This window comes from Lonchura striata, chromosome 5 (assembly GCF_050655825.1).
Source record: "Lonchura striata isolate lonStrDom1 chromosome 5, ASM5065582v1, whole genome shotgun sequence".
In the NCBI taxonomy this organism is placed as follows: Eukaryota; Metazoa; Chordata; class Aves; order Passeriformes; family Estrildidae; genus Lonchura; species Lonchura striata.
The window spans coordinates 27257115-27269273 of NC_140707.1; the positions used below are offsets into that span (position 1 = coordinate 27257115).

The window sequence follows — 12159 nt, forward strand, 5'->3', positions numbered from 1 at the left end:
ATTGGATGACGTCCCTCAAAATGAAATAATCTATATTTGGCTGGTAATTCATTTCTTCCGAGATGCTTTCTGCTTGACTCTGCATATATTCCTCATTGCAGAAATAACTTGGGCAATTGCAGTCTGGCTCCAGCCTCAAGCCAGCCAGCCCGGGAACGAGCATGAGTGCGGAAAGACAAGATCCAAGTTCCATATTCCCACCAGACAGTCCTCCACGAAAATGTCTCAGACTATTCAGATAACAGCTGCTGTGCTGCTCAGAGCCTGCTCCCTGGCATAAGGACTTGGCCACAATCACACCACATAAGGGTCGAATTGGCCCCAAGTGTGAGAGCCATCCTGCACTTCTGCACCTGTATTTCACTGGCTTTCCCAGAGCATGTCCTGTTCCTCAGAGCTGAGGGTGGCTTAGGGTGTCTCTGCCCTGGAGTGACAATCTGCTGCCAGCTGTAGCACATCCACCCGTTCTGCCTGCAGTGCCATAGTGCTTGAGCAGACAACATAGAAATGCACAAGATCAGGCACAATGCTCAAGCCTGGGTTACCTCATTTTAGGTAAATTTAGGAAACTTTACAATGATCACTCACATTTTAGAGGTGAAGACCAGACTGCAGAAGGATGGGTAAGGCACTGAGACAAACCTGCAACACACACTTTGGCCAAGCAACATACAGTGAAACTCTATTTCTGGCTGCAGCAAAGATCCTGCTGACTTACAAAGGAAACCAATTAACCCTGTATGCCCGAATTCTTCCTCTGAAAATGAAGGATTGCTTGTCACATATCACTTGTCATCTCTCTGGACTGTAAATGATTCAAGGCAGGAACTATCTCTGTATGAGCACAGTACTGTCAAGTCCTAGCCACAGGTGAAGTGTTACACTCTTCTTCCTTCAGACTGAAGTGCAATTTTGCCATGTCTAATTTTGTCTTATTGTTCCTAACATTATAGTTTATAGCTTTGCCACTCTTCCTCTCTCTTCCATTCTGCTTATTTGTAGAAAGGTAGAAATGTCACAGACTAATGGGTTTATACTGCTACATAAAGGCTAAGCCAGAGTCAAGATATTACTGGAACAAATACACAAATTATTAGTGAGACAGAGACAAAATGTTTATTTTCCTGTTGGGTATAGTAATGATGAGATCATGTCCTATCGCAGTGCATTTCTCTGCTACACCAGTACCACACCTAGACCAAATTAACCAGTGGCAGTTCTGCTCCCTAGTCTTTTGGGCAGATTTGAAAGTCCTAGTCTTGGATATTTCATCCAAGATGCAAAGCAGGTGAAAAAAACATGTTTGAAATACAATTGAGCTGCCCTTAATGAGCCATCAGAGTGTCCCTTTACTACACAAACAGCAGACAATTGGCAAGAGCCCAGGATGGAGTAGCTCTGTGTAAGTTAACAGCATTGTTACTGATTCTAGGAACTCACCAGTCCTCAGGGCAACCAGTTATTTCCCTTTTGATCTACAGAAATCTCCCTTGTGGCTTCCACCGTGGCTGGTCCCACTCCTGGGCACTATGGAGAAACAAGAAAAGCTTCAGAAAAACATCCCTATGTGACCACTACACTGTGATCTCTGCTCAATTTGAAAGCAAGTCCTCAGCCCCAGAAGTCTCATTTTCTCCTGCTTCATCCCCTAGCCCAGCCATACGTATCCATCTTGTTTATTTTTGGAGGCAGAATATATTTTACATGTCTTGAGTGACCCTGGGTGAAACAGTCTTCCTCCAAGTTTTCCCCATCCAGACAGGACTATAAAACAACTGCCCCATTTTCCACGATGACTCTGCCCAACAGCAAGTAAAGCACAATCAGGAGATTATTCAAAAAGTCTCAGAAACAGTCACTGGAGTAGATTTCACAGGCAGCAATGTCAAGACTGTAAAACATGTTTGATGGAGCATTTTACACTGCTTTAAATTTGGAATTCTTTGGAGAGTGTCTGAGGGTTTTTCAAGAAACAAACACAACCTTCGTCCGCCATGCACATACACGTACACACAAAAAGCTCCTTCATGGAATGAGAAGCTGGCATCGTGGGGATCTGACCTCAGCTCACTCCTCAACTTTATCAATCACATTATATAATCAGTGCAGACTGAACAGCATTTGGAAAATGAGTTGGGCTTTTTTTTTTTTTTCCTCCTTTTTTCTTTTTTTCCCCCCTCTCCCCTCCATCTAGAGTACCCATGAAAGAGAGCCTGTAGCTCAGATATGGCTTGGGAAGGATCTAATGAGAGTTCTTACCTCACTAAAATGAGGTGTTGTGGTGGTGTCTTAATAGGAGGTTTGGGGAGTTCCTTCCCCCAGGGCAGATTCTCAGAATATTTTGAGGTTTTCTCTTTGGAACTGATAATGAAAGGTAGCTTTACTGCTTCACAGATTCTTTGCATCCTTTCCTCTCAGTAAGCAAGTGAGAGGTAAAACCACCAAGCAGGATAAAACCCCAAAGGGACAACCCAAGGTACAATAGCACAACCTGGCAAGAGTGTCAGCGCATCAGGGTGGTGCCTTGGAAAGCACTGTCCCTCCAGATCCTGCATCTGGGACAAGCCAGCCCCAGCAGTTCTACTTTCACCTCTGGCTCCTCAGAGTTACCAAACCCAAACCACCACACTCCTTGCTGGAGAATCCAGCAGCCAAATGTCCTTTCTCTATCTCCACGACATTTTCTCAGAAAAACCAAAATAAATTGGCTGCAGACAAGAGATGTTTGAGAGTAATTTTCACAGCTCACCCTCACTTCATCCTTCCGCTGCACATCCATCCACAGCCACTTTGAAGCCTTCCTAAACCTCATCACTCAACTTCCTGGGCTTTCCACACTCATGGCTTGGTACATTTCCCACACACTCTCCCCTCACTCCAAAAACGCACTTTACTTGAAGTTCAGTGCTCAAGCCTTGTCAATGGCAAGGAGACTAATCACATCACAGCATTCAATGCTTCATTAGCAGCTTTCCCAAACCAGGGATCCCCTTCACTGGGAGCAAAAATGCTCACGGTTTTAATCTGGTGACAGCTGCCTCGAATTATGTACTGCTGTATTAAAACTGGCTGCAGGTTGATTTCTCTGCTTAAGTCAACTCACCACACATTAAGACACAAGTTGACAACCAATACTTAGAATGTGCCCTGTCTGCAAAGCCACCACTGTTACTGTCAGTGTGGGCAGCTGGAGTGCTGCTTGCTGCAGAGCAACACAAACCTCCAGCAATCCTTCTTAGATCTTGTAGTTTATCATACAGTCAGAGATATGTTATTACTGCAGACAAAACAAAATCATAGCCAAAACTTCACTTAAAATCTCCAAAAATCCAGATCTTTATTATGCGTCAAAGAAGTTTCTAATTCCATTGATTGTAAACCCATTCTTTGTTACTTCCTCTCAGCTGGAAGCAGATACACAGAGGGAAAACTCCCTCTGATATACTCGCGGCCTGACCCAAGTTGTTCTTACAAGATTTCCAATTTCTGTTCTGCATCAAAGACATGTATTATCCATGAGCCATTGGCAGGGAGAGAACCCAAGACTTTGAGCAATAAAAACCACAGGGCTAGGGTTTTTTTTTTTGTTGTTGAAATTAAAGGGCTCCAAACTGGGGTAAAGGCTTACAGCTTCCTCTAGGTGCTAGAAGTGAAAACCCGAACCACTAACGATACTTTTGACTAGAGGGGAGCCTGATGTATTTAATGAATACATCAATAAGTTCAGTCACTATATTACAGCAGTCATCCTTAGTAGCAAATGGACTTTGCACTCAGGTCACCAGGAGCAGTCCAAGGTCATGCACATGTATCAAATTGGAGCCTTAAACCACACACAGTTCCTGTGAGGTTGCACTACTGTCATCATTCTATAAGTAAGAAAAGGCAAGTACACAACTGCAATTGCAGTTTTGGATATGTTTCTCTGGATCGAGGTGAAATTTCCAGCCTTTCAATTGAGTTGATTGTCACAAATCCCCAGCCTTTCTGCTTGGTGTTTTTGAATTCTTTCCATCTTTCCAGTACCCTCTTCGCTCCCAGCACAGCACCCATTTCTGGCAGATGCTCTGTCTGCACCACCAGGCCACCAAGTCCCCTGCTGCCAGCAGAGAGCTGATGAGCAGTCATCCAGCTGAGAACGTGCTCAGAGCCAGGGGGACCTAAGCCCATTTCTCAAGTCTGCCATTTCCCTCTCCCTCTCTTCCAACTGGACCTTTTTTCTTCAGCTGTATGGACCCGACAGTCCTTCATTTATCTCGATTTTTACAGTGCCCATTGAGGTGACAAACTCTTCCTTACTGTTGTAGAGCAGAGGATGAAATGGAATTTTAATGTCAGCTGGAGCCCCTTGGCGCTATTAATAAAAACAACGATAATAACAAGGGAGGTTTGCAAATTAGCAACCCTTGCTACAAACAGTGATACACCCAATTTAGCACAAATCATTGCAGGCTCTTGCCTGCTTAGTGGCTATTTTAATCACTGGTGACTAATGCCTGTGAGGGCTATTCCAGGGTTTGACGTGTCTTAAACACAAGAAAATAGGGAAATCTTGGAGGGAGAGAGAAAAGAGAGGAGAGGAAGAGGGCAAGAAAAGGAATTGGCCAAAGCCAAAGGTTCATCACCAAAAAGGGTTCAGCTCATACCACCCATTTTGCTGTCATTGCTACTGCATTTGCTGGGGTCACTGACCAATTCCTCCTCTGAATAACAGCATCATTTCTCTTCTTTTGGTGTAAATCTAAGAAAAACAGTCATGCTCTGGAACACAAACAAAGGCTACCTGTCCCTTCCTTGGTTATGGAAATGGGGGTCAGCCTTTTTATTTTCAAAGGGGGCAGAGCTGGAATGCTCCCTGGCACACCACCAAAAAGGAAATATCTGCTTAAATATTTGACAGGAAGAGAAAAAAGAGAAGAGAGGAAACAAAGCAAAGGGGGATGGGGAGAGGGAATTTTTATTTCATGCAGAGGAAAAGGGATGCATGGCAAAAGAAGCCACAGCTCACCTCTGCTGGGCTGTACTGAGCTTCACCTTCATGAAGTGAGCACCTTTTCCTTACACCACTCCATTTATTTTTCCCCATCCTAGCTTTCTAAAGACTAAAGGGCTTTTCCTAGTTGAGGAAAATTGAACAAAAAGCCACTGAGCACAATGTCCCTCAGCTAGATATGTGTGTTTACCTAAGACATACTTATCTTTTTTCCTGTGGTAGGTCAAGGCTTACAAGCACTTGGACTCATCTGACAACATCCAGACCACATTAAGCAGCATTTTGAAGAAAAATTAAAACAAAACAAAACAAAACAGAAAAAAACAATTTTGGGAAAAAAGATTTAATTTTGAAAAAAATAAAATTGCAGGGAACAAAAAAGACATTTTTCAGAGCTAAAGGGTATGACAATGCTTGATAACACAAATGATCAAAGTAGGATTTGGCCAACAGCATCCAACCATAATTATTTATGTGAAGGCCATCAAAATCATGAAACTGTTTGGATTAGGGGGCATAAATATCATCTAGTTTCAAACCCACTGCCACAAACAAGCACACTTTCCACTAAACCAGGTTGCTGTAAGTCTTGTCCAGCTTGGCCTTCAATACTTCCAGGGATGGGGCATCTACAGCTTCTCTGGACAACCTGTTGCCATGCCTCACCACCCTCATTGTAAAGAATTTCTTGCTAAGATCTGATTTAAATGTACCCTCTTTCAGTTTAAAAATTTTATTCCTCATAATTCTTCCTGATATAGAGTTCCTCCCCATCTTTCCTGTAGCTCTCCCTTTGGTATTGGAAGGTTGCTATCAAGTTTCCCTAGAGGCTTATCTTTCCTTCTCCAGGCTAAATAACCCCAACTCCCTCGACCTGTCATCAGAGGAGAGGGGCTACAGCACTCTGGTCATCTTCATTGCCTCCTCTGGACTCATTCCAACATGTCCATGTCTTTCTTGTACAGGGGACCTGAGAGCTGAACACAATTCTTTGGGTGGTGACTCATGAGAGCAGAGTAGAGAGGGGAATAATCTCCCCTGACCTGGCCACAATTCTTTTAATGTAGCCCAGGATGCTTCCTTGGCTGGAAGCACACATGGCCAGATCATGTCCAGTTTTTCATCCACCAGCACCTCCAAGTCCTTCTCTACAGGGCTGCTCACACATTGCCCTGTCCAGGCACTGTCTGGGATTTGCCTTGGTCCAGATGCATAACATTACGCTTGGCCTTGCTGAATTTCATGAGGTTCACATAAGCCCAGGTTCCTAATCTCTCAAGGTGCCTCTGGAGGGCATCCCTTCCCTCTAAAGTATCAGTAGATGATAGCTTTGTGTCATCAAGAATGACAATAAAGGGAGTCCAAGTCTTCTGCTTTCTTTGGTGTACTCCACCTGACCAGCCAGCACCACAGAATTGTTTTACTCAGGTCATGCCTGAATAGAAAGCCACCCCTGAGTACCCAACACCATTTTCTTCAGTACCTGCTGATTCCACAGCAGCTAAGGAACTCCATGAATTCTCCAGGGCTCAGGGGGTAGAGATACAGCAAAGTAAAAAGCCTGGAAGACAAGTATTGCAAACAGTGGGACAAGAGTTCAAAAATGCAGCATTCTGTTCCTGTTCTTTGAGAGCTAATGTACACTTTAACTTTTAAACAGAAGATGTGGGGAGACTGGCTCAAATCCTCCAGTTTGGCTTCTCCTTTCTATTACACCAATGCAAACATGCATATATTTTGTGGCCCCATAAAATCTTTACATTCACTCAGGTCACTGCAGGTTTAGTTTTACAGTGTTGGAGGCTCCAAATAGGACTGATCATAAACAGCTGCTTCTGTTTTTAACTAAGAGGGGAATCTTTTTGGTTTATTGCTCTGTGGCCACTGAGTACTAGCACTGGAAACTAGTCATCCAAGTTGCCTTGGACCTATTTCTCAAAATATGTTGGGTTGTTTTTTTTTTTTTTCAGTACATGTTTGTTTACCAGTGTGGCTCCAGATTGTTGGCTAAGATCTGTAGACCCCTGGTGTAGCTACAGGAAATATTTCTGAAGTGTTCCTTTTCTGAGAAGTCTGCAGCTTAAATAACCAGTCTCTTTACATGAGGCTTCTGCACCAGCTAGTTGGCTTCTCTCTTCTTTCCCTTCTCCCCACCTCTCTGTCCTCTTAAGCCATAATTTGGTGATAAAAAAGATATCACCTCTGTAGGTGTTGGTAGCAAGGAGAATGTCATGTGGTGCATAGTGCAAGTCAAGCTTTCACCCTTGCAATTCTTGAGCTGTTTCTCTTGGATTTCTATTTGTTACTTCCTGTGTATTTTTTCTTCAAGCAGTAGATGTGACAGGCTGTCTGCCTGTGCTTGTACTTCACAGATCAGACAGGAACCTCCTAATTGACAAGAGGAAGAACTGGAAATTCTGGGGGTGGCCACAGTTGGCAAAGTTCACACATTCACTGATAAGCCCTCCAGGAAAATGTACCCTACAGCTTGTTCTGGCCTGAACAAGGTACTCCTGAGTACAGAGTCTTCTGCATCCCTTCATCCTTGACCAGATTTTCAGGAGTACTGAGTGCACTGCGATGCAACATTTGTGGTTTCATAAAGGGATCCTTTGGAAACCTGGCATTTATTTTGTTGCAAAGATGGACTCCCTTGGAAATCTGGTCTTAACAACCATGAAAAACTCCGGGAAAATTACTTCTGCTTCTTTTGACACAAAGTGTAACTTTTGTAGGTCCTGCAAGCTCCAGCGCAGCTTTCACTGGAGCTCTGCAAGGTGATGACAAAAACTCAAAATACCCTTTTTTTTTTGATATCCAGAGGTGTAGGGGTTCCATGTACAGAACTGTATCAAAACCATGAAGTTCCAGTCCTAACTCAGCTGAACTTTCAAAGCTGCTTGGAAACCTAGTTCACATAAAACTTTATGGGAACTGGACATCCAAATTCCCTAGGTGGCTTTGCAAAACACAGCTGTAACTAATTGCTATGCAGAAAGGTTTGGGGGAAAGATTTTGATCTCGAAAAGGAGAGAGATATTTCAATGCCAAAAAAGCTTTTGCAATAGATTCTCACATGGAGTCCACACAGCCAATTCTGGGCTATCTCGTCAATGAAGTAAATGGAGCCATTTTGTAATACCTAATCCTCTCTCTGTAACTCTACATGCACCTGCAGAGGTTATAAACTAAGTGGGAGAAAGAATTTCTTTTGCTGAGTTTCTAGTAATCCCTGCCACTGCAAACTCTGGGGCTGAAAGGTTGAATAAATCAAAACGACTGATGAACAATTCACGCCCAACTCATTCCCATTGAAGAAATTGTCACATTCCATCAGTGAGGCTGGTAAAATCTGTGACCATCTCAACCCTTATCAAGCCTTAATTTCTTCTTCCTGTTTTGGCAATAATTTAACGTTAAAGGTCACAGACTGAAATGCTCAGTCAGGAAGCTGAGGAGTTCTGATTTAATAACAACATTATTTAGCCCCACGAAGCCCCACTTGGTATTTTCACCTCCTTTGTTCCTTTTCAAGACTATGATCCATCTTCCACTGAAGACAATGGGAGCATTTCCACTGAATTTAATGAGACTTGGATCAGGCCTAAATGTCAGTATTACTCTATTAATATTTATGCTGTTGGAAGTATGTCAGAAAATATACAGGATGTGCAGAGTGGCTGAGTGAGCGATGAGAATCATAAATTTTCCTGACAGTCACTTCTTCACAAATCCTTAACATTTCTAATCTAACCACTGCAGTAATAAACTAGCAGGATTCCAACCTTCTCCTCTTACTGTACAAACCTTTCTCCCACTGTAATCTGTCTGAGTTGGCTCCAGAGTTGAAAAACCATCTGCATTGCAACTCCCTATCTAGCTCATGTCTAGTCTCTCTTTCTCTCTCACACACATATATAAGAAATTGAAACTGTTATTTTAGAAATTGCACATTAAGTGGTCAAAATTAAAAGGTTCTCAAAAACGACAAGCTGCATGATTTACTGTGTTTAAAGATCCTTAGCTTAGCAATCTTCACAGCCTTCAAAGCAGAGGAGCTGAGCACCCAAACCTGTTACTGCAAGGCTCCCACAAACATGACAAGTGACAACTGCTCTGAGAAGGTTTCTCCAGGCTGTTTTCCTTGGTGTTTCCTCTCAGCGTGAGGAAAGGGCCAAGTAGTGTGGCAACAAGCGGAGCCTGCTGGCTTGCCACGGGAATGCCTGTTCACTGCAGGGTGTGTGGCAACCACAGTGGTCAGACCCTCTTCACACAGCTACTCCAACCTCCCTGTTGCTGGAGAAGTGATGGGCAAAACAGCCCCAGAGGCCTGAAATTTCTGTTTCCTTTGAATAAGTCTCCAGACGGTCGGATTCCTCCCTGCCTCACCGCCCCTTCCCAGCGAGCTGAGCTTGCCTGAGTGGGTGGAGGAATGCGGGCAAGCTCGCAGCATAATAGTCAACTGACCACCAGAGCTGTAGAGTAAGGTCACTGGGGAAAAACAGCCATTGAAGAATGTGGCTGAGCTATGCCCCAGCTATGCAGGAGGAGGCTTTGTCTCCTTTGGCATGCTGAGCCCAACCAGGGCCACAGACAGGATGGCACTGAGAAACAGGCAGGAGCTGCTCCAAAGGGATGACCTGGAAGGGGTGGCTGCCAGATATGTTTGCAGGATGTCACCTCCTAACGCTGCTTAGCTGCCTGGTCTAGAATTGAAGTGTAGCACAAGAATACATGGTCGTTACACACAAATTAGGTAGGTAGAACATAAAAAGGTTAATAAAAGGTAGTTCTGTGGTTCTCTTGGAGATACACTGCTTCCAATAGCCAGATTAACTCAATGCAGATTAAGAAAAACACTCCATGCTAAGGGGCTAAATCAAGCATGGTTGATGTGGAGAGGGACCTTTTGAGGGCATCAGTCTGCCCTACTCAAGCAGAGTCACCTAGAGCAGGTTGCCCAATACAGTGAACTTCAAGAGACAGCTGTTCAAAGTGACCAGCATTTTTGTATCTGAGTGGTGATCTGTTCCTAGGGACAGCGTCCTCTCCTCACATCAAGCCAGCAGTCCAACTTCTCAGCTTGAGCCTATCAATCCAAAACCTCAAATCTGAAGGATCCATTCCTTGAGGGACATTTTTGTCAGTGCAAACAGGATGGCTCTGACCATTTCTCATGTTGCTAAACAGCAGCATACGCAAAATCAAAATCTAAGCATTGAGGCTGGAATTTTCATCAAATCATAAAATATTTCAGACACCAAAAGTCCTGACATGCTGGGCAGCTCGCACCAGTATGGTCCCTTTGAACTTCCCACAAAACCAGCTTTTGCAACGTTACTTTTAATTTCTGAAAATACAACAGAGAAATCAGTTCCACAGTGCCTTCGGACGGGTGTTTTATTACTCTGGTGATGGGTGAAAGGGCAGGAAGCAGAGGGACAGGATGGAATTTTGAGCATGACCCAAGTCCTGCCAGGACACAGGGGAGGGACACTTTCCGAAAAAAGAGAAGCTGTGCCATGGGGGAAGTGGACTGCCTTGCCTCCATATCCTGCTGATCCAAACTTCCCCCTGAGCGTGACATCTCTTATGAAAATATGCATGCAGACTTCTCCAAACTGCTTCCCGCTCCACTCTGGCAGAAGGGCCACTTCTTGACAGTCTGAGATGTTAACAAAAAATAGGTTTAGCCCTGCCACTCAAACCATGTTAGTGTCGTGGAAACAAGGGAAGAATCATGCCTAATATTACATTTTGGCTGGAGATTTCCTGTGGAAATCTTTGATACAAAGAAAATAAAGTGTTTGATGAGATGAGATGTGTCACAGAAAGTATCAGCTATCCTGATTGCTTGAAACTGAAGATTCAAATAATGGCAAAAAAATCCACAATGGTTCATATCATCTGGGCATGAAGTTTTTCCTTCTTTCCTCTACAGAGCCAGCATATCCTTTAGGATATGGCTCTCAGACTAGTCTTCCTCTCTGTATATCTCTTAAAATATACTGGTGCTTCACAAAAGCAGTTTTTGGTCTTTTTCCTCTCATTTTTTTCCTTCACATGGAAAATTGCCATTTTATGGATCTCACTTTGGAGCATCTTACAAGGGCTTGACGCAGAAAGCATAAAAAGCACTTCAGCTGTCTTGGCTAAAACTAATTCAAATTTTGACATGTGCTTATGTGACTGGGGTTAGTATTTCAGGTACAAGAAAAGTTATCATTTAGGAACCCACAAAGTTCTTGTCAGGCCTGAAATTGTAGCAAAACTTCAAATTCTAGGAATTTTGGCCCAGTTTTCAAACTTGCATTGAGACAAACTTGACATTTACAATCACTCTGGGCCGCCAATATCTCTTTCAAAAACTTTCTTTTTTTTTTTTTTTTTTTTTTTTTTTTTTGTTAGGAAACATAACATGCTAGGAACTTAAACAAAGGTGGTGTATCAGCAAATGACTCTTACACAGCGTGATCTCATCTCCCAGCCATGCAACATTTGGGAACAGGAGTGAAGTTTCTTGTCCATTAGCAACAGACCAACACAGTAGACAATAGTTAAAATACCTATACAGTTTAAAACACAAATATATCTTCTCAAACCTGCCACCTCCCTTCCTTTCCCACACCACAGAAGATAAAAGTGGACTATTTGTCATCTAATAAAAGTTATGTGAAGTAGAAGGAGGCACTTGGGCAATCATTTTTGATTTAGACATGGAGGCAAATACTCAACACATAATTTTTCAAATATTAACTTGATGAGAGTATCACCAGGATCATCATAAGCTCAGTTACAATCTGGACAAGATTTTGGGGAGTTCTTAGAAGAGCAGCTGGAACCACACAGCCCCAAGGACTCTTGATCAGGAGCAGCACACAAATTCATGCCTGGATGCACATGAGGAGTGTTAGGTGGTGATCCAGGTTCACTTATCAGCCTGCATTTGATGTTTTAAAACTTTCAGACCAGGGATTGTCTCTTACTGTGTGTGAGATGCAAAGCACCCAAGAACAAGGGGAACCTGATCTCTGGGCATCTTAAGATCTATTGTAATACCATTCAAAAAATAATAAAAAAAAAATTCTGCTTTTTCTGAGATTCTGCTCTGATTTGAGACTTGAGCTGGGATAAGCAGAGGTTCAGAGAAATAACACAAATAAGAA

At 43.2% G+C, this 12159-nt stretch overlaps 1 protein-coding gene across 6 annotated transcripts in view; it reads right to left on the minus strand.

The window, feature by feature from the left end:
• The window catches only part of LOC110468659 (uncharacterized), a 199837-nt gene that overhangs the window by 89207 nt on the left and 98471 nt on the right, over window positions 1-12159 (minus strand). For all 6 annotated transcript variants that reach the window (XR_014955976.1, XR_014955975.1, XR_014955978.1 and 3 more), the window contains one exon: window positions 1441-1527. The gene's annotated coding sequence lies outside the window, so the exon portion shown is untranslated. The remainder of the gene's footprint in view (window positions 1-1440; window positions 1528-12159) is intronic.